Raw genomic sequence first — 23,762 nt, 5'->3', positions numbered from 1 at the left:
ATGCCATCATTATTATTATTAATCCTGTTGAACTTTACTCTCCCAATAGCTTAGTACAGTGTTCTGCACATAGTAAGCGCTCAATAAATACTACTGTTTATTATTATTATTATTATTAACCATTATTTCCTCCTCATCCAATCCCTAATCTTCTATCCCTCTGGTCTGTTCTCTTTTCCTGTCCTCATTTTGAAAACTCTCTTTGCTTTTCATTTTCTCCTGCCACTGGCTTCCCAGTCCCTCTTCAGCAAGGAAAAACTCACCATCAGCCATGGTGAGTTATGTAAATGTAAACTTATGTAAATGTTTGTACACGTCCTTAACACTTCTGTGTATATATATATATATACAGATATATATATATATATACACACACACATTCATTCATTCAATCGTATTTATTGAGCGCTTACTGTGTGTAGAGCACTGTACTAAGCGCTTGGGAAGTACAAGTTGGCAACATTTAGAGACAGTCCCTACCCAACAGCGGGTTCACAGTCTAGAAGGGGGAGACAGACAACAAAACAAAACATATTAATAAAATAAAATAAATAGAATAAATATGTACAAATAAAATAGAGTACGAAATACATACAAACATATATACAGGTGCTGTGGGGAGGGAAAGGAGGTAAGGCAGGCGGGGGGATGGGGAGAGGGAGGAGGGGATAGCTCGCTCGCTTTCTGCTCCCGACTCCTTTAACACGATTGGATCAATCAATCGTATTTATTGAGCGCTTACTGTGTGCAGAGCACTGTACTAAGCGCTTGGGAAGTACAAGTTGGCAACATAGAGACAGTCCCTTCCCAACAGTGGGCTCACAGTCTAAAAGGAGATGCAGTGTGGCCTACATACATTTATACACATACATATATTTATACACACATATACACACACATACATAGTTCATTGTACATTCAACCATTTATTTTGTTTACTCTCATTGCAAATGTTTTGATAACTGTCTTTTCTAAATTCCTTTTGGGCAGGAAATGTGTCACATCTTTGCTTTGAACTTCCCAAGCTCCTGTGGGCCCTCAATAGATGCTTTTACTACTATAACTAATAATGTTTGCATTTGTTAGGTGCTTACTATGTATCAAGCACTATACTAAGCGATAGGGTATAGATACAAGTTAATCAGGTCCCAGTCTAAGTATGACAGAGAACAGGTACTTGATCCCCATTTTGAAGATGAGGGAACTGAGGCCCAGAGAAGTTAAATGACTTGTCCAAGGTTTCAAGGCAGATGAGTGGTGGAGCTGGGATTAGAACCCAGGTCCTCTGCGGCCCATGCTCCTTCCATAAGGCCATGCTTCTTCTCCATCCCTACCACAACGACTATTTCTTCCTCTCTTCCTCCCTCTCTCCCTATTTTCAATTGTCCTTATGATCCATTCGATCATATTTATTGAGCACTTACTGTGTGCAGAGCACTGTACTTTATGAATTCTACCTGCTCACATGTGTCCTCCTTTCTCACCATCCCTCTACACACTTTAAGTCACTTAACTTCTCTGTGCCTCAGTTACCTCACCTGTAAAATGGGGATTGACCGTGAGCCCCACGTGGGACAACCTGATCACCTTGTAACCTCCGCAGTGCTTAGAACAGTGCTTTGCACATAGTAAGCGCGTAATAAATGCCATTATTATTATTATTTCCCCATTTTTTGCCTTTGGAGTCCACTTGTCCTCTTCTTAACACAATTTCCTCCTCTCCCTCTTCTTTTGTTCAGCTCTGTTATGTCAGTCAATAAAATAGCATCGGTTGAGCACTGGATGCACAGCATTGTACCAAGAACTCAGGAAAGTATAATGCAATCGTTACCCTCAAAGACTTAGTGGGGGAGACGGGCACTAAAGTACGTTACATGTAGGGGTATGCAAGTGAATTTATGAGTTTAAGTGCTGTAGGGAAGAAAGAGTGAGGTAACTACTTCAGTGAATCCTAACACAAGGATTACCTTCATGCCAAGAAGCAGCATGGGAAAACGGAATGAGCCCAGATCTGGGAATCAAAGGACGCGGGTTCTGATCTTGGCTCCGCCATTTATCTGCTGTCTGACTTTGGGCAAATCACTTCGCTTCTCTGGGCCTTGGTTATCACATCTGTCAACTGGCGACCAAAAAAGCGATATCCAAGTGGGACACAGACTGTGTCCATGTGTGTGGTCACCCCCCGTAATGGGTGTTGCCATGTAGTCTCCAAATCAGGGTGATCTCTTATAAAATAGAAACAGCCTTATTCATCGTCTGGTAAATTCCATACTAGGAATCCTGTAATTCTTCAAACTAACTACATCCTTAAGCTTCCCGGGGATGTCACAGGGATTCTAGACTGTAAACTCACTGTGGGCAGGGAATGTGAATGTCATATTGCTATAATGTAATAATAATAATAATAATGATGGCATTTATTAAGCGCTTACTATGTGCAAAGCACTGTTCTAAGCGCTGGGGAGTTTACAAGGTGATCAGGTTGTCCCATGGTGGGCTCACAGTCTTAATCCCCATTTTACAGATGAGGGAACTGAGGCCCAGAGAAGTGAAGTGACTTGCCCAAAGTCACCCAGCTGACAATTGGCGGAGCCGGGATTTGAACCCGTGAACTCTGACTCCAAAGCCCGGGCTCTTTCCAGTGAGCCACGCTACTCCCCAAATACTTAGTGCAGTGCTCTGCATACAGTAAATGCTCACTAAAAGTGAGTGATTGATAACGTCCAACCCGTTTAGCTTCTATCTATCCCAGTGCTTAGTACAGTGCCTGGAACATAATAAGCGCTTCTCAAATGCCATAGAAGAAGTGATTTTTTCTAAACTCAAACAAATGAATTTGGTTTGGTGATGCTAGAAAGGGGGCTTTAATTTTCATTCAGTTATCTCAACCTTTCTTCCTCTTCCACTGAACTGATCATTTGGATAATCGGTTTTACACTACACAGCTAGACGTAATTATTGCCAGAGGAGTCGGTTTTCGTCGGCTCACCTCGGGCCCTGGTGCAACGTGGCTGGCATAGGTGGTAGAGGATTTTTTCACTCTCAACAGAAATACCCGGTTTCTCCCAGCTCTGAGCTGCTCAACCCCTCTTTCTTTTCTATCCCTGTCACGCTACGCCTATCCAACGCCCGTGGCTCAGTGGAAGGAGCCCAGGCTTTGGAGTCGGAGGTCAAGGGTTCGAATTCTGACTCTGCTAATTGTCAGCTGTATGACTTTGGGGAAGTCACTTCACTTCTCTGTGCCTCAGTTCCCTCATCTGTACAATGGGGATTAAGACTGTGAGCCCCACATGGGACAACCTGATCACCTCATAACCTCTCCAGCGCTTAGAACAGTGCTTTGCACATAGTGAGCGCTTAATAAATGCCATGAAAAAAAACACCCTCTGGGCCCTCTAGACCTCATTATAGGCAGGGAACTCATCTCCCAACTCTGTTGTAATGTACTAACCCAAGTGCTTAATACAGTGCTCTGCTCACAGTAAGCGCTCAATAAATATGATTGGTTGGTCGACTGGTTATCTATGTTTGTGGCTCTCCTCTGGTCCCGCTCTTTTCCAGCATCCCTGGGGTGTCTCCCCCATAGCCTGTGAGCCGGCGCTACTCTAGGCTGCTTAGGCGTCGGGCCGCCTGCACGGACCTGGGGTCCCCAAGGGTGAAGGAGACGCGAGGAAGCGTTTCCCTGTGTTCTCTCCTGGAGAGGACATTGCTGTGGGTGGGACAGGATGATGAGGGTGGGAAGGGACAGCTTAGCTACTGCTCCTTCACATTCCCTCGGGGGCGTGCGGATTTATTACTTTATTAATTTTACTTGTACATATCTACTATTCTATTTATTTTGCTAAGGATGTGCATATAGCTATAATTCTATTCGTTCTGACGATTTTGACACCTGTCTGCGTGTTTTGTTTTGTTGTCTGTCTCCCCCCTTCTAGACCGTGAGCCCGTTGCTGGGTAGGGGCCGTCTCTACGTGTTGCCGACGTACTTCCCAAACGCACAGTACAGTGCTCTGCACAAAATAAGCGCTCAATAAATACGATTGAATGAATGAATGAATGAATGAGTGAATGGCCACAGGCCTTCTTACCACCGTTTCTACTGCAGGGGGAAGGGGTGCCCTTCAGCTGGGCAACACGAAGAGAAAAGCTTAGTCACTACTCGCCCCTCCTTTCCTCTCTCCTCTCCCTCCCCCAAACGAGGGGATCCTGGCAGCAAGACATTTACACAATCTCAAGCCGCCGCTTGTGTTTTGTGAAATTATTGGTAATAACAGCACTTAAGCACCGACCGTGTGCAATGAGCTGATCTAAGCGCTGCAAAAGAATTCACTGGGAGAATTAGACGGGCGCCCGGCCCCAAGGAATTCACCGTCTCTGAGTAAAATGGGGAGAGAGGAGACTGCCTATGTGGAAAGATGAGACAATAGGAACACAAAAACAACCGAAAAGACAAGGACAAAGAAATAGCAAAAAAGCAGTAGGGAGCTGGGTCTAGATGAGCAGACCTTCCGGACTCAGAGAGCAAGTCACAGTTTCAGTCACAGCCTCAGGCAGGCCCTTCCCAACACTAGAAAAGTGGAGAAGACCTCAGGCTGCTGCTGGAGCTTCTCCCCGGTCCCCGGGCTGGACCTGGGGCGGACCAAGGCCGTGCGAGAGGAAACAGCTAGCGCTATTGGGAAGCTTCTTTCCTGCATGCTTTAGGTTTGGAGTGGCTATTCTCAACTAGTGCCACAGAAGAGGCTACTCTTCTAAAGGTCACAACCATAGCACCGTACTCTGCACGCAGTAAATGCTCAGTAAATACGACTGAATGAACGTGCTGGTAATGTGCCTTGGGTGATCCTTGGTCCCACTGCCAGGCAGCTGCAGCTCCCAACTCAAAATTCATCCTCCACTCTTTGATAATAATAATAATAATAATAATAATAATAATAATAATAATAATAATAATAGCATTTATTAAGTGCTTACTATGTGCAAAGCACTGTTCTAAGCGCTGGGGAGGTTACAAAGTGATCAGTTGTCCCACGGGGAGCTCACAGTCTTAATCCCCATTTTACAGATGAGGGAACTGAGGCCAGGAGAAGTTAAGTGACACAGACAATAAGTGGCGGAGCCGGGATTTGAGCCCATGACCTCTGACTCCAAATCCCGTGCTCTTTCCACTGAGCCATGCTGCTTCTCACCCACTCAGCTTGCTGCTGAGCAGCAGCGTGGCTCAATGGAAAGGGCCCGGGCTTGGGAGTCAGACGGTGTGGGTTCTAATCCCGATTCCGCCACATCAGCTGTGAGACTTTGGGCAAGTCACTTAACTTCTCCGGGCCTCAGTTCCCTCATCGGTAAAATGGGGATTAAGATTGGGAGCCCCACATGGGACAACCTGATTATCTTGTATCTACCCCAGTGCTTAGAATAGTGCTTGGCACATAGTAAGAGCTTAACAAATGCTATCATTATTATTATTATTATCCAGGAACTGAAGTGATCAGTGGTATTAAAAGATATTTACTGAGCATCTCCTGAGGCCAACGGGCTGTACTAAACACCTAGGGAGTACAACAGAAGCACAAGCCACGTTCTTTGCACTCTGCACATAAGGGGCTGACACTGTTTGCTAGGCAGGACCTTAGTGGAAACAGAAATATTGGCAGCGTGATTTCCTCTAGACTGTAAGCCCTTGTGGGCAGGGATCGTAGCTCCCAAATCTATTGGAAGCAGCATGATGTAGTGGATGGAGCCCAGGCCTAGGAATCAGGTCATGGGTCCTAATCCCGGCTCTGCTATTTGTCTGCTGCGTGACCTTCTCTGTGCCTCTGTTACCTCGTCTGCAAAATGGGGATTGAGACTGTGAGCCTCATGTGGAACAGGGACTGTGTCCGACCCGACTGCCTGTATCCACCCCAGCTCCTGGTACAGTGCCTGGCACATAGTAAGTGCTTAACAAAGAATACCATTCATTCAATCGTATTTATTGAGTGCTTACTGTGTGCACAGCACTGTACTAAGCGCTTCACAATTATCAGTAGTATTATTACTCTGCCAAGCACTTAGTAAAGTGCTCTGCATACAGTATATGCTCGATAAATACCACTGTTTTAGAGAGTATGATCAGCACTGTTCACTTAGGTTTCACATTTTGTTTTAAAGGTCATTAAATTAAGCGCCATGAATAGCTACCGTGTGAAGTGTATGGATTGAGATGCATGAAGATTCCCTTAAAAGTCTGGAAACTGTGACGACAAATGAAATGAGATTAAATTAAGCAGCTGGAAAACAGAATACACTCAGTTCTACCATAGCACCTGGTCTAGTGGAAAGGATGTGGCTGGCAGTCAGGAGATCGAGGTTCTTGCCCTCACTCTGCCACCGGCCTGCTGAGAGACCTTGGGCAAGTCACAGTTACCACATTTGTAGAGAGGGATAAAGTAGATTATGAGCCTGGTGTGGGTCAGGCCTTGTGTCCAATCTGATAACGTCTTAACCTCAGTGGGAGTTTATAAATTACAATTTTCCACTACGGACTTTAACCGGAATACAGAATTTGGGAATGTTCTAATCCCCATATTTAGTCGGTTCTTCCTCTACAACATTTCTATCAAAATAGGGACCGGGATGGTCTGGGCACTTATCACCCCCTGGCTTAATTACTCTGTCAGTAATTACTCCTCGCTGACCTCCCAGCCTTCAGCCTCTCCCTTCTCCATTCCGTACGGCCTGGCGTAGTGAGCAGCAGCGTGGCTTGGTGGAAAGGGCACGGGGTTGGGAGTCAGAGGACGTGGGTTCTAGTTCCAACTCCGCCACTTGTCTGCTGTGTGACCTTGGGCAAGCCACTTAACTTCTCTGTGCCTCAGTTCCCTCATCTGTAAAATGGGGATTAAGACTGTGAGCCCCAAGTGGGGCAACCCGATTACTTGGTATCTACCCCAGTGCTTAAAATAGTGCTTGGCACATAGTAAGCATTTAACAAATACCATAATAATAAATACTTCCCTCTGCTGTCTAGTTTTTTTTTTTTTAAGAAAACACTGTTCGGCACACTTCAACCCAACCCCTCAAAAACCACAAATGGTTACTCAGTCCTTTCCGCATCAGGCGGATATTCTTGATCATGGGCTTAATCAGCTTTATCCCCCCCTCTACTTATTCCTGGTCTTCTCCCACTACCACCAGATCCCATTCCCATCCTAATGACTGATCGACTCACCAAGTCCGCCTGCGTACGGTAATAATAATAATAATAATAATGGCATTTATTAAGCGCTTACTACGTGCAAAGCACTGTTCTAAGAGCTGGGGAGGATACAAAGCGATCAGGTTGTCCCACGGGGGGGGGCTCACAGTCGTAATCCCCATTTTACAGATGAGGGAACTGAGGCACAGAGAAGTGAAGTGACTTGCCCAAAGTCACCCAGCTGCAAGCGGCAGAGCCGGGATTTGAACCAATGACCTCTGACTCCAAAGCCCGGGCTCTTTCCACTGAGCCACGCTGCTTCTGTAATAAAAACGGTAATAAAAACAAAAGAAACAAACAGATGTGTGTTTGTACAAGGCATCAGCTAGGCAAGGACTGTAATGGCATTTCTCCTGGGCTTCTTTTACGGCATTTGCTAAGTGCTTACAATGTGTCAGGTGCTGTACTAAGCGCTGGGGTAGATATGAGATAAACAGGTTGGCCATGGGTCCTGTCCCATGGGGGTTACAGTCTTAATCCCCATTTTACAGATGAGGCACTGCGAAGTCAAGTGACTTACCCAAGGTCACACAGCAGGTAAGTGGCAGAGCTGGGATTAAAACTCAGGTGCTCTGACTTCCAAGCCCGGGCTCTCTCCATTAGGCCTGTGTTCTAGGACACTGGATGTACGGCTGATCTTTTCACCAAAGTTAATCGTCTTGACCAACGACAATAATAATAATAATAATTATTATAATAATTATAATGGCATTTAAGTGCTTACTATGTGCCAAGCACTGCACTAAGCACTGCGGAGGGATACAAGGTAATCAGGTCGTCCCACGTGGGGCTCACAGTCTTGATCCCCGTTTTCTAGATGAGGTAACTGAGGTGCCGAGAAGTGAAGTGGCTTGCCCGAAGTCACACAGTTGACAAGTGGCGGGGCCGCAATTAGAACCCATGACCTCTGACTCCCAAAGCCCATGCTCTGTCCACTGAGCCACGGTGGGTGAAAGGCATCTGAAAGTAGAAGCACTAAACCATCTGCAACAAGATAATCACAGCTCGAGAGGCAAAATGTAGGGTTACGCTCCCGATTTCAGCAGCAAGAAGGACGGGTTACGAGTGAAGAGCGGCACAGCGGAGAACGCAAGAGGTTGGGTTTGATTCAACTACCCAATACTTTGTTCTCAAATGGGCATCCTTGTAAACTCACCTCACCGGATTATCTGATGTTCTGTGAATCTGAATCATGTCCCGCCCCGATCAAACCAGATGTTGTATAAATACGGTGAAGCACGTCCTGAGATAGTGCTGCATCCCAGCTGAGAACTGAGAATCAGTTTCCTCCAATTGTTTAGCATGGTGCACTTCATTTTAAAAAATAATAATAATTACGGTATCTGTTAAGCACTTACTATGTGCTGTTCTAAGCACTGGGTTAGATATGTTGCCAACTTGTACTTCCCAAGCGCTTGGTACAGTGCTCTGCACACAGTAAGCGCTCAATAAATACGACTGAGTGAATGAATAAGAGAGGGTCAACTGGATTTTAAATCTGCTGCTGACTCAAACAGGGAACATGTCCACTAATTGGGAGAAGCAGCGTGGTTCAGTGGAAAGAGCCCGGGCTTTGGAGTCAGAGGTCATGGGTTCAAATCCCAGCTCCACCAATTGTCAGCTGTGTGACTTTGGGCAAGTCACTTCACTTCTCTGTGACTCAGTTACCTCATCTGTAAAACGAGGATGAAGACTGTGAGCCTCTGTGGGACAACCTGATCACCTTGTGACCTCCCCAGCGCTTAGAACAGTGCTTTGTACATAGTAAGCACTTAATAAATGACATTATTATTATTATTATCATTATTATTATTAATTCTGTTGTAGTGCACTGGTGTAGTAGAGGCAGCGTGGCTCAGTGGAAAGAGCACGGGCTTTGGAGTCAGAGGTCATGGGTTCGAATCCCGGCTCCACCACATCTCTGCTGTGTGACCTTGGGCAAGTCACTTAACTTCTCTGAGCCTCAGTTACCTCATCTGTAAAATGGGGATTAAGACTGTGAGCCCCACGTGAGACAATATGATCACTTTGCATTCCCCCAAGCACTTAGAACAGTGCTTTGCACATAGTAAGCACTTAACAAATGCCAACATTATTATTATTATTATTATTATTATTATTATTATTATTTCTAATCCCAGCTCTGCCACTTGTCTGTCATGTGACCTTGGGCAAGTCACTTCACTAGGCCTCAGTTACCTCATCTGGAAAATGGGGATTGACACTGTAAGCCCCATGAGGTACACGGACTGTGTCCAACCCGATTTGCCTGCATCCACCCCAGAACTTGGTACAGTGCCTAGCTCATAGCAGGCATTTAATAAATACAATTATTATTACTACTCTCCCAAGTGCTGAGTACGGTGCTCTGCATATCCTAAGTGCTCAATAAATACTTTTGATTGACTGACAACCTAATGTTGGCTTTCAACATGGGCTAGGCAAAGTTTGTTAATTTATCTCTATCATCGCATCTCAAGTTCCAATTCCTTAACATACAAAAACAGTAATAATAACAACTGTGATGTTTAAGCACTTCTTAAATGCCAAGCACCGGGAGAGATAATCAGGTCCCCCAAGGAGTTTGTAGTCTAAGTAAAAGGGAGAACAGGTTTTTGAAAGGGAAGGAGAAGGGAAGGAGAAAGGGAGACAGATTCAATCTCCATTTTGCAGATGAGCGAACTGAGACACAGAGAAATCAAGTGAGTTGACCAAAGTCATAGTAGGTAAATGGCAGGGCTGGGATTAGAATCCAGCTCCTCTATGTCCCAGGCCCATGCGCTTTCTACTTGGCCACTCTGCTTCTCTAAAGAGAAAAGACACTATCCTTACATTGCTGAAGCTGACAATCTAAACTCAGTCAGTCATATTTATCGAGTAGTTATTGTGTGCAGAGTACTGTACTAAGTGCTTGGAAGAGTACAATAAAACAATAAACAGACATATTCCCTGCCCACAATAAGCTGACAGTCTAGAGGGGGAGACGGACATACAGACAATATCTAATTCTCCAAAAGTCATATTGACCCAAGAACCTCAAACAAAGGTATTTCACAAACAGTTTGGTTTAGCAGCCTCATCTAGGTTTTAAAAAGTGCCACAAAACCCTATTCTAAATCAGACGTGTCCAAATCATTTCTGCTACAGAAGTCACTTCTGGGGTTGTTTCTTTGAGGCGGCATGACCTAGTGAAAAGAGCATGAATCCGGGCCAGGTCCCCGGTCTCTAGTCCCAGGTCTCCGACAGTGGCCTGAGCTGCAGTTCTCTGCAGGTCACTTAACCTCTCTGCCTCTGTTTCTTCATCTGCCAAATGGAGGTAAGCACCTGGCTCATTCATTCATTCAATCACACTTACTGAGCGCTTACTGTGCGCAGAGCACTGTACTAAGTGCTTGGAAAAGTACAATACGGCAATAGAGACAATCCCTGCCCACAATGAGCTCACAGTCCCTCCCTCCCTCTTAGACCGTGTACTGCCCGGAGGACTGTGTGCAACGTGATTATTTTCCACCTACTCCAATGTTTAGCCAGTGTTTGGCACATGTTTGGTGCTTAAGAAATACCCATACTTAGCTATTATTTAATGATAAGAAGAAGAATTATGGTATTTGTTAAGCGCTTACTATGTGCCAGGCACTGTTCTTAGCGCTGGGGCAGATACAAGATAATTGGGTTGGACACAGTCCCTGCCCCACACAGAGTCACAGTCTTAATCTCCATTTTCCAGATGAGGGAACTGAGGCCCAGAGAAGTGAAGTGACTTGCTCAAGGTCACACAGCGGACAAGTGGCAGAGCTGGAATTAGAACCCATGACCTTCAGGCCTGGACTCTATCCACTCTGCCTCGCTGCTTCTCCAGGCTGCACACTTTCAATGGGGCAAATTAATACATTATTCTGTTAACCTAACCTAACCTGAAATCAAACAAAAAGGAATTAAATTGGTGAAATAAAGAATCTTAATATCTTACAAACATGAGAGAGTGAGTGAGTGTGTGGGCACATGTGCACGCGTACATGCAGGAGAGAGACGAATGACCATTTATGGTAGAATGAAAAGCAGCTGTGGCATTTATTGAACATGTCTGGCAGTCAGGCAATGTACTCGATGCTGTGGGGTGGGCATCATTCATTCAATCGTATTTATTAAGCACTTACAGTGTGCAGAGCACTGTACTAAGCACTTGGGAAGTACAAGTTGGCAACATATAGAGACGGTCCCTACCCAACAATGGGCTCACAGTCTAGAAGGGGGAGACAAACAACAAAAAAGTAGACAGGTGTCAATACCATCAGAATAAATAGAATTATAGCCATATACACATCGTTAATAAAATAAAATAGTATAGTAAATATGTACAAGTAAAATAAATGATGTAAGCAGGACATGGATAGCTTTTGTGGGATGATGCAGGGTCTGAAAGCTCTTGGAAAGCCTCTTTAAACAATCCAATCTTCTCATTTTCCTATTGCCATTTCCTAATGATGAAATGCACTGTGTTGGCCCTGCTCTGTAGCCCAGAGCCTTCCAGGATAATATAAGTGAATGAGGAAGAACGAACGCAACCTCATAACTAAAACGTCCCATGGGTAACCTCGCTGTACTATGTCCCGCATCCAACTGATTACTGATTTTGAGAGCCACTTGAAAGTTAATATTTCCAAGGGCTGCATCTACAGTCCCATGAATTCATGAAGTGGCCAATGCAAGTATTTTTCCCCCTTTCAAAACTGCAGTAGTAGAAACAAAAATGGTACGTATTGAGCACCCACTGGATGCAATCCACCGTACTACACATTCGGAAAACTACCATTAACAATGACATTTATTTAGCATCTCCTGTACTAAAAGCTTGGATGAGTATAACAGAGTTAGAAGACACAATCCTTGCCCTCATGGAATTGAACTAAAAGGCAGGTAAAAATATTTACCATCACCAGAACAAGTAACTGAATAGTCAATGGGCTATACGTCTATCACAAGTGCTGAGGGGGTCTAAATACGCATAAGTACTAGAGGTGCGTGTTGGGAGTTAACCAAGAAAACATATTTGTTAAGATTATTATCTGTCACGCAACCTTCCCTACAAAACTCTGGTCACTACTCTAGTTTGGCAAAGGGAAATTTGTAAATACTGAAAGTTTTGGTTCAAAATGCACAGGATAATTCAATGTGAAAGATAAAATGTTCTGTAAATCAACTTTTCCCCCTTTTATGGTATTTGTTAAGTGCTTACTATGCGTTGGCACTGCCACAAGTCTGCTGTGTGACTTCGGGCAAGTCACTTCACTTCTCTGGGCCTCAGTTCCCTCATCTGTCAAATGGGGATGAAGACTGTGAGCCCCGCCGTGGGACAGCCTGATCACCTAGTATCCTCCCCAGCACTCAGAACAGTGCTTTGCACAGAGTAAGCGCTTAACAAATAACAAAATTATTATTATTACTAAGCACCAGGATAGACACAAGGTAATCAGGTTGGACACAGTCCATGTCCCACATTGGCTCGCAGCCTTAATCTCCATTTTACAGATGAAGTAACTGAGGCCCAGAGAAGCGACACGCTCTAAGTCACATGGCAGACAACTGGCTGAGCCACTTTCCCTCCTCTAATACCGTGTTTCATGAATACTGCAAAACACCTCTCGAGGATTTGAAACGCAGGACATCACTGATCTTTAATTTAGCTCCCATAGGAATTCTTAAATGTGTTCTTTGAAGTCTGTACCTTCTTTGAAGTGCTTCACCTTCAGTCCTCATTAGGGGGAAGAAATGGATTTCTTCAGGAGCATCGATTGCCTCTGAGGCTAACTGTTGGTCCGTGCTATGCATCTTTTTTATTGCGCTCTCCCGCTGTTTGGGTGGTACCCTGGTCTGGTAATAAAACGCTATTATTGATTATTCAAAATTACACCTATTAATATCTATTAGATTTTATTTTACCCACGGTAAATGTTCTTCACCTTTCGCCTCTAAGCGTACGCTGTTGAAAATAGCGCATTATGTTTATTTGTTTAAAACAGTTTCGGGCAAGGGATAAAGGCAAGCAGGGACACCCTGATCCACAGACCCCCATTCCCTCTGGTATCGTGGGAAGAGCTTACTGCTGTCCACAGTTTGGGGGCTGGGGAAAATTTTTTAAACATTCTTTGATATGTGAGCTTACTGCTGAGCCACTGTGGTCATAAAGGGAATTCAGCCACCCTGCCATTGAGAAGCAGCATGGCATAATGGATAGAGCGCATGCCTGAGAGTCACAAGGTGATGGGTTCTAATCCAGGCTCCACCACTTATCTGCTGAGTGACCTTGGGCAAGTCACTACTAATAACAATGACACATGCTGGGCACCTGAGAGCTCACCTCCTCCAGAAGGCCTTCCCAGACTGAGCCCCCTCCTTCCTCTCCCCATCCCCTCCGCCTTACCTCCTTCCCCTCCCCACAGCACCTATATATATGTATATGTTTGTACATATTTATTACTCTATTTTGCTTGTACAAATCAATCAATCATATTTATTGAGCGCTTACTGTGTGCAGAGCACTGTACTAAGCGCTTGGGAAGTACAAGTTGGCAACATATAGAGACAGTCCCTACCCAACAGTGGGCTCATAGTCTAAAAGGTCTATTCATTTTATATTGTTAATATGTTTTGTTTTGTTGTCTGTCTCCCCCTTCTAGACTGTGAACCCGCTGTTGGGTAGGGACCGTCTCTATATGTTGCCAACTTGTACTTCCCAAGTGCTTAGTACAGTGCTCTGCACACAGTAAGCGCTCAATAAATATGACTGAATGAATGAAAAGTCACTTTACTTCTCTGTACCTCAGTTACCTCATCTGTAAAATGGGGATGAAGACTGTGAGCCCCCACGTGGGACAACCTGATTACCTTGCATCTCTCCCAGCGCTTAGAACGGTGCTTGGCACATAGTAAGTGCTTAACAAATACCATCATCATCACCATCAATTACTACAGTGCCTGGCAAAAGCAGCGTGGCCTAGTAGCAAGAGCACTGGCTTAGGAGTCAGAGGACGTGGGTTCTAATCCTGTCTCCACTGCTTGTCTGCTGCGTGACCTTGGGCAAGCCACTGAACTTCTCTGTGCCTCAGTTACCTCATCTGCAAAATGGGGATTAAGACTGCGAGCCCCACGTGGGACAACCTGATTACCTTGTTTCTAACCCAGGGCATAGAAGAGTGCTTGGCACATAGTCGCTTAACACATAATTATTATGATTTCCAATGTGTACGTTGGAACATGCTCAGATCATTTAAAGGGTATAAACTGCAGCTGAAAGAAATGCAAGCTCTTTGTAGTACAATACAAGTTTCTCCCTTTCTCTGAAATTGATTTATCAATGGCATTTACTGAGGGCTTGCTGTGGAGAGTCCTGTACTAGACACTTGGCAAAGTACTGAACAATAGAGTTGGTAGACATGATGACGGCTCACAAAGAGCTTACAGTCTAGAGGGGGAGAAACATTACCTCCTCCCTACTCATCCAAGATTTGATTCTCTAGAATGGGATGTTCTGGAGCACAGTACATCTCTAAGCATCAAAGCTCTGTGCTCATCTAAACACAGCTATGCTGGGTGGGGAATGTGAGGAAAATGAGCGACAGCAGCAAACCCAATAGCAGCTGTTGGCGAGCTGAAATTAGGAAACCCAAAGCAAGGAAGGCAATGGAAGGATTTTTGGGACACAATAAAATGAAGCCTCAGACAATGTGCATCCCTGCTGAACACTTGGAGTCAATTGCTAAGGATCGAGTTGTATGGTACACTGTCTTAAAGAAGGGAGTGGCACTCTGAGAAAAAGCTTCATGGGGAGAGGGAGATGAGGAAAAAGAGAAAACTGTGCCGTGAACTGCAAACATTTAATATAACAGCAACAAGTAACAACCTCTTTGGTTGAAAGGTAGCTAGGACTGTGGACCCCACTTTGCTTTTTTCCCAGGTGGGGGGGCGGAAGAGGATGGGGGGGGGAGGGGGGGAGAGGGAGAGAAAGAAAACACACAACACACAAGCCAGTGCAGGAGCACACACAGGGACCTATAGGACTTTGGAGAAATCCTACTGGATCAATCACTCTGTCAATCAATGGTATTCACTAAGCACTTTCTGGGTGAAGAGCACTGTACCAAGAGCTGGAGACAGAATAATAATAATAATAATAATAATAATAATAATAATAATAATGATACAATAGAGTTGGTAGATAAGCTCTCTGCCCACAAGGAGCTTCCAAGTCCAAAGGGGAACTCCCAAAGTCACGGCGGAATCCCCAGGAGTGAAGAGACAGAGCTCCAAAGGATAGCCCCACTCTCTCTTTCTATCCCCTCCGGAACCTGTTAGGGTACTATGTGGCACAAGTGGGAGTCCAATCAAAAGCTCGTGAAGAATACAAAAGAGGGGCTACTCTTCTAGATGCCAACTTCCTCGGGCCTGGCCTAAAACGAAGCCTTGGTTCATGTCCCAGCCCCGACATCTGGCTGAACCCAACCTCGCTCACAGAAAACGTGGCCACTGAAGTACGTGGCCATCACACATTTCCCCAGCCACACGTTTGGGGCTTCAGATGTGAAGAGCAGGAAACGGTGGGGAAGAGATGGCAGGTGATTTGAAACTCTGAGTCTGTTTTTGACAGGGACTGTTTAAGCCATCTGAAAATTGTTTATGTTGGAATCAACACAGACTATTATAAATGGTGGCTTTTGGAAATGTTAAACAGGTATACATTACTAGAAGTCTCAAGGGTAATCTAAGTGATTCCTTCTTTGCTGACAGAGCAGCTGTTCCTAGAAAATGCTGATTGGGGGTACTGATGATAGGCCTGAAGAGAACAGTACAACTGCACAGGTAGGTATCTTAATGTTTATCATCTATGAAATGAATTGTGTCAAGTCAGACTCCAACATGGGATTCCAAATCTACTTTTGCCCAAGAGCACCTGGACTAAAAGCAGGACCCTCTGCTGCCCTATCCATTTCCTAAGCCGGCCAATTGTCCAGAATTATGGAGAGTCTGTTTATCAGCTGACCTGTCCATGTCCAGTATGGATACAACACCGGATGTTGTTAAACCAGGATTCTTCTTTTTCTTTTAAAAGCCCAGATTCCTTGGCTCTGGCTGCCAATTTCCACAATGTCCATACTCACAGGGACCAGGGAATGTGACTTGGCTTCGCTGGATGGGAAAAAGGCCGAAGAGACATGCTAGTTTGGGCAAACTTGGTCTAATATGCAAAATGCCACATAACACTATCATGGACATGTGTGTGTCTGTCTCATGTCTGCACACGTGCGCGTACACACACACACACACACACACACACACACACACACACACAACACAATGTGCTTCAGCATCTGATATCCACAAATGCCATCAATAGTAACCCAAGGCTGAATCAACCAATCAGTGGTATTTGAGTGCTTACTCTGCGCACAGCACTGTGCCAAGTACATGGGAGAGTACAACAGAGTCTGTAGACATTCCCTGCACATAAGGAGTCTAGAACATGGAAAAAATAATGATATAAATAAATTACAGATCTGTACATAAGTGTTACGGGGCTGAGGAGGTAAATAGCAAGTGCTGAAAGGACCCAGATCCAAGTGCATAGGCAATGCAAAAGGGAGAGGGAGTTGGGAGGAAAAAGGGGTTTAATCAGGGAAGGCTTCTTGGAGGACACGTGATCTTAAAACAGCTCTGCAGGTGAGCTGAATCAATTCGTTAGGTTGCCATTCCAACAGGTCACTTGGCTTCTCTGCCTTTCTCACTGCCCTCATTTACATGCTCCATAAGGGCCTCCAACAATGACTTTTCTCAAAATTAAACTTTAAGCTCTCCGAGGATCTGGAGTGCTTGACATATAGTAAGCACTTTACAAATGCCATCATCATCATTATTATTCCAAAGTCTTATGCAGTAAGTTCACAAAGAAGACTAAATTAATGCTCCTAAGTTAAAGTGTGAGGTCAGATGGCTAGAAACCTTACATTCTCTTCACTTATTCTCACTAAATATTGTATTTATTCTATGGTAGAATTCCTTGTGAATTCCAGCAATTGTATACATGTGAGCTTCATCACCAAGGCTAAACTCTAAAAATGGGGTCAACTAAAGTTTCACTTTACAAAATCAGCTTCGTTTACTCCTGACCGCTACATATAGGGAAAGTCTAAAATTCCTGTGAGTCTTGCTTCTTTTCAAAGTTGGACTTCTAGGGACTGGCAAAACTTTGCCACAAATATTAAAACTGGCTTGTAGACCCCCCAGCAGCTGGGGCCTGAGGTGCCAATGTCAATGGACTGCTTGTTCAGTCCATCTTGAAAATAGTTCTGTATCTGGGACAGGTGCCTAAACGACTCAGTTGAATACAGTGCCAGTACTTGTACAGAAAGTCAAGTTGAATCTCTACTAAGGAGACACCGCTGAACAATGGAAAAAAATAAACACTGACTCAATTCTCAAGCAGCTCCCTAGATAAGAAATATGGGCAACGGATCCGTAAAGTGAAAGCCTCTGCAAGCGTTTATCCTAAGCACTAAATGGATTTAAGGCCCCAAAGGAAATTAAAATTAGATAATGTCCATTCGAACAGACGTGGACAAACTCCAAAGTAAACCAAAGAAACATTCAACTAATGCATCAACACTGCATATGAAAAATAAAGCAAACTTTGATGGGGAAGAAAAATCTCAGGGAACTGGGATGGGAAAATGATAAAAAAAATGATTTGGCCACAATGATGGCAGGAAGTAGGCCAAATTTCAAGGGGAATCCTAAACTAAAGAAATTTATTTCCTGACAGGCAATTAGATGAGGTCACGGGTTCTAATCCTGGCACTGCCACTGATCAGCTGTGTGACTTTGGGCAAGTCACTTGACTTCTCTGTGCCTCAGTTACCTCATCTATAAAATGGGGATTAAAACTGTGAGCCCCACATGGGACAACCTGTTACGCTTTATCTACCCCAGTGCTTAGAACAGTGCTCAGCACATAGTAAGAGCTTAACAGATGCCACCATTTTTTTATTATTATTATTTTTATTATTATTATGTGATCATCCACAAAATGCACACACAGGCTACATGTGTGAGGCAGATGCAGTAAACTTGGTGTCAGGGCCTGGGACCTCTAAATCTAGGGCTAAGAGGAACTGTAGCAGTGAGTCGCGGGAAGGATGAGGAGAAAAACAAAATGAGAGAAATGTATAGAGAGGAGGAGGGAGAAGAAGAAAAGGAAAGAGAGAGAAAACAGAAGATTGTAAAATAAGCAAGGAGTTTATCACACAGAAAAAAAGGGGAAATGCTTAGCTACCATGAATACATATGGCTTCGAATGGTAAAAAAAATGATAGACTAGGTAAAGAAAAATGAGCCAAAAGTACGGAAGACTCCCACACGTCCCCCCAGACCAAGCTGTCTAAATTCTAAGGCTCTACTTCCTTTACGACATCACAAGAAACGCCTACAGCTCATCTCTGAAGAATCTGAATAGACTTCTACTTTATATTTTCTTCTTTTAATATATTGATTGATTCCCGCATCAAGGGATACATTTCATCTCCATACCTTTACTTCACCTCAAATTGGGTCTTAGACCACTTCTTTAATTTACTAAAGGTGCCTTGATATGTATAATCTTTCTCTGCTTTCATCAGTGTAATGAATTAGCATCCATATTTTCCAAATCATTCATTAAGCAAGTCGATTTTAGAATAGATTTGACTGAACACCTCACTGAAAATGAATGACATAATTGGTCCCAGTGTTTCCAAAATGTTCTAAGAATCCTATCAAAACAATTCTACTTAGACATACATGGGTACACATGGCATGAGATGAAACGGTTTTCAAAATGTTTCATCCCTGATAGATCACACAAAGCAGGACACAGGGATGTCAGGGGTAAAGAGATGGGAACCTGTCATCAGTGGATGAACTGAAGCCTAGGGCAGGAGTGGAGTTCGGGAATCTGGCCTTGTGAAGTAGGCAGGCAAGGAATGGCAGGCTTGGTGAAGTTGTGAAAGTGGCAAAATACAGGTTCCATACATAATGGATGCAATCTTCATGCATTCAAGACACAGTGTAGCAAGCAGCAACCTTTCTACAACAAGGAGTTTGTAAAAAAAAACAACAAAAAAACCCGCAAAATGATTATGTCATAAGGGCTCATGGCCAATGGATCATCATCACCATGTTTTTGTTTACCCTTCCTAAGATTACGTTTCACTAGAGACTATATTTTTTCAATTGGGATTTCTGCCCAGAACTAGAATGTTTGAAAGCAAAGGCGAAGGAGCCATCAGAAAAGGAGTTCAGGAGGGAAGAGAAGCGGTTGCAAGTGTTTGGAGAAGAGGAGAAGGGATGGAATCAGAGGTGGAAGGGGGCAATTTTGAAAGCATCTCCCACCCAGCCCTTCCACGTCACTCTGACTGGTTCCCTTTGCTCTTCCCCCCTCCCCAGAGCACTTTGCATATATCTGCAATTTTTTTAATTTATACTGATGCCTGTTTACTTGTACTGATGTCTGTTGTTGTCCCCCTGACAGACTGTGAGCTCGTAGTGGGCAGACTGTCTCTATTGCTGTACTGTACTTTTCCATGCACTTAGTACAGTGCTCTGCTCACAGTAAGCGCTCAATAAATACGACTGAATTGAATTGAAAGCGAGAGAGCACCCCTTCAGAGACTACCGTGAAGGAAAAAAAAAGATAATTTATGGGAGGCAGGGAGTTGGGGTAGTGAGGAGGTGATTTCAGAGCGCTCATGCTTGACGGTTTCAATTTTGTTAAAGAAGTTGGCAATGTGATTGGGACAAAAGAGAGGGAGGGTGGTGGCTTGGGGCATTTCAGGAAAAAATCAGAGGCCTGGGAGAGTTGTGAGGGCAATGGACAAGGAGTTGATGAGGGAGGAGAAACAAGTGTTGCTGAACATGAGATAGCATTATAACACGATGAAAGCGAAGTGACCCAGGAAGTCAAGTTGCTGGCTGAATTTATGCCCCAAGCATGTTTAAGAACAGAGAAAGTGGATCGTGGAGGGGATTCAGTGTGGTGATTCATGGTGCGACACTGAAAAGGGGACGAGGGGTACAGGAACCAAGTCCAGTGGAAAAGGGAGAGTTGAGGACGTGGCCTTGCGCATCAAGAGAGCCCAAATGGGGCTTGATGATGTAGGATACGTAGAAGGGGAGCAGAGATAAGACATCCCTGTACGGGGAGAGAATAGTTTGGTTGGGACGGTGACTGGGCTATCAGAGGGAAACCAGGTAAGGAGTTTGTCGTCATAGAATAGGGAAGTCAGGTTAGGTAAGAATATATCTAGGAGGTGATGATATACAGCAGGTATCCAAATTGGTGATAGGTGAGGTGCAGTGGAGCAGGAGGTCGACGAAATGTAAGGAGGGAGAGGATGTGGATGGCTGGGGATTAGGGGGGCAGGGGCACAACGTACATCCATAACAATGTTGAATTTCTCATGAATCAGCATAGAGAAGGAGATCAAGGAGGGAGAAAGGCATCAAAATCACTAAGGCATCAAAATCACTCAGAAAACTAAATGAGGAGCCATGGGGTGCTAGCTGCAGCATGGTGTAGCAGATAGAGCATGGGCCCGGGAGTCAGAAGGTCATGGGTTCTAATCCCGTTTCCGCCACTTGTCTGCTGTGTGACCTTGGGCAAGTCACTTCACTTCTCTGGGCCTCAGTTACCTCATCTGGAAAATGGGGATTAAGACTATCAGTCCCACGTGGGCTAGACTGTGAGCCCGCTGTTGGGTAGGGACCGTCACTATATGTTGCCAATTTGTACTTCCCAAGCGCTTAGTACAGTGCTCTCCACATAGTAAGCGCTCCATAAATACGATTGAATGAATGAATGAATGACAATCTGACTACCTCATAAATACACCAGCACTTCGAACGGTGCTTGGCAAACAGTAAGCGCTTAACAAATGTCATTAATTATTATTAATTATATGACAAAGAACTATCATCTGGGAATGGCACACAATTTACTCTGAATCCTAGTGGCTATTTTCTTCAACTTTAGATAAGTGAACAATTTACAAAATAGTTTTAAATTTAGGACACACACAACACACACACTTTTGAATGACAGCATCATGGTTCTCAAAAAGTTCAAAAGAACTATGACATTCCACTCCAGGAAATATCGGACTTACCATTGGCAGTGCATTGATGTGAAGATGCTCAACTTATTTGGTACTGCCAGTCACAAGATACTGCTCCTGAAGGGAAAAAGATAAAAGGTGAATGAGGAAAGGGTTTAATACAGCAATGCATTACAACAAATTCAATTCAATGCAAACCTTTCAAGGACCTACATTCTTTAGGGAACTGAGGCGAGAGAAAGCTTTTGCTTGCTAATTTAATTCAACATTAGGAGGCTTTTACCACAATAATGGCACAGCTTCATTCCCAATAACCCTGTTCTGGAACATAACTAAGCCCTTCGCTCGCAGCGTTACCTCTGCCCTCGCCCCCTGCCTTCAGTAACAATAGTAATAATGGCATTTGTTACATGCTTACTAAGTGCCAAGCACTGTTTGAAGCACTGGGGTAGTTACAAGGTAATCAGGATGTCCCACATGGGGCTCACAGTCTTAAACCCCATTTTACAGATGAGGTAACTGAGGTACAGAAAAGCTAAGTGATTGGCCCAAAGTCTCACAGCTGACAAGTGGAGGATCCAGGATTAGAAGCCACAACCTCTGTCTCCCAAGCCCACGCTCTTTCCATTAAGCCACACTGCCTTCAATGAGAACTGGCTCCCATGTTTCCCATTCCACAAGCCCTAGGAGATCTGGTAGCAGAACAACCAGAAGAAGAAGCCCCTCTCTGACAGGAGTAGTAATGGGATTTACTGAGCACCCACTGTGTGTGGAGAAGAATTTGACAAAATATTTGGGAAAATACAACAGAAGCACAAGACTGGTTCCTGGTCCATAAGGAGCTTACACTCATTCATTCAACTGTATTGAGTGCTCACTGTGTGCAGAGCACTTGGAAGTACAAATCTAAACATATAGAGGCAGTCCTTACCCAACAATGGGCTCACAGTCTAGAAGAGGGAGACAGACAACAAAACAAAACATGGAGACAGGTGTCAATATCATCAGAATAAATAGAATTATAGCTATATAAATATCATCAATAAAATGAATAGAGTAATAAATCTGTACAAATATATACAAGTGCTGTAGGGAGGGGAAGAAGGTAGGGCGGCAGGGATGGGGAGGAGGAGGGGGCTCAGTCTGGGAAGGCCTCCTGGAGGAGGTGAGCTCTCAGTAGGGCTTTAAAGGGAGGAAGAGAGCTAGCTTGGCAGATGTGCAGAGGGAGGGCATTTCAGGCCAGGGGGAGGACGTGGGCCGGGGGTCAATGGTGGGACATGCGAGAATGAGGCATAGTGAGGAGGTTAGCGGCAGAGGAGCGGAGGGTGCAGGCTGGGCTGTAGAAGGACAGAAGGGAGGTGAGGTAGGAGGGGGTGAGGTGATGGACAGGCTTGAAGCCGAGAGTGAGGAGTTTTTGCCTGATTCGAAGGTTGACAGGCAACCACTGGAGATTTTTTAGGAGGGGAGTGACTTGCTGAGAGCGTTTCTGTAGAAAGATAATCTGGGCAGCAGAGTGAAGTATAGACTGAAGCGGGGAGAGACAGGAGGATGGGAGATCAGAAAGGAGGCTGATGCAGTAATCCAGTTGGGATAGGATGAGAGATTTGAACCAGCAAGGTAGCGATTTGGATGGAGAGGAAAGGGCGATTCTTGGCAATGTTGTGAAGGCGAGACCGGCAGGTTTTGGTGACGGATTGGATGTGGGGTGAATGAGAGAGCAGAGTTGAGGATGACACCGAGGTTGCGGGCTTGTGAGATGGGAAGGATGGTAGTGCCATCTACAGTGATGGGAAAGTCAGGAGAGGACAGGGTTTGGGAGGGAAGATAAGGAGCTCAGTCTTGGACATGTTAAGTCACTCAAAATGTTGAGTCACTTGAAATGGTGAGTCAAACATCTGTTTCTGTTTGGTTTTTTCCCTATGGCACTTGTTGAGCGCTTACCATACGACAGGCACTATATTAAGTGCTGAGGTAGAAGAGCATGGGCCTGGGAATCAGAGGTCACGGGTTTTAATCCCAGATCCGCCACTTGTCTGCTGTGTGACCTTGGACAAGCCACTTAACTTTTTTGTGCCTCAGTTCCCTCATCTGTAAAATGGGGATTAAGACTGTGAGCCCCACATGGGGCAACCTGATTACCTACCTGATTACAGTGCTTGGCACATAGTAAGTGCTTAACAAATACCATAATTATTATACAAGGTTGGATAACCTGCTACCAAACTGCTACCAAACTGCTACCCTGCTCATTCAAGCTCTCATCCTATCCCGTCTGGACTACTGCACCAGCCTTCTCTCTGATCTCCCATCCTCGTGTCTCTCTCCACTTCAATCCATACTTCATGCTGCTGCCCGGATTATCTTTGTCCAGAAACGCTCTGGGCATATTACTC

General features: G+C 44.6%; 1 protein-coding gene across 4 annotated transcripts in view; it reads right to left on the bottom strand.

Moving 5' to 3' along the window:
* TBL1XR1 (TBL1X receptor 1) overlaps positions 1–23,762 on the bottom strand; it is a 231,323-nt gene that overhangs the window by 86,499 nt on the left and 121,062 nt on the right. For 3 of the 4 annotated variants that reach the window (XM_038755677.1, XM_038744104.1, XM_038769483.1), the window contains exon 2: positions 21,421–21,486. The gene's annotated coding sequence lies outside the window, so the exon portion shown is untranslated. Of the gene's footprint in view, positions 1–12,956; positions 13,103–21,420; positions 21,487–23,762 lie in introns of all 4 variants that reach the window. The other variant, XM_038762492.1, reaches the window with a different exon arrangement.

The sequence above is a fragment of the Tachyglossus aculeatus genome, chromosome 1 (genome assembly GCF_015852505.1).
Source record: "Tachyglossus aculeatus isolate mTacAcu1 chromosome 1, mTacAcu1.pri, whole genome shotgun sequence".
Taxonomy (NCBI): domain Eukaryota; kingdom Metazoa; phylum Chordata; class Mammalia; order Monotremata; family Tachyglossidae; genus Tachyglossus; species Tachyglossus aculeatus.
Note: the sequence above shows the minus strand (reverse complement) of the source record. Positions and strands in the feature narration are given on the sequence as shown.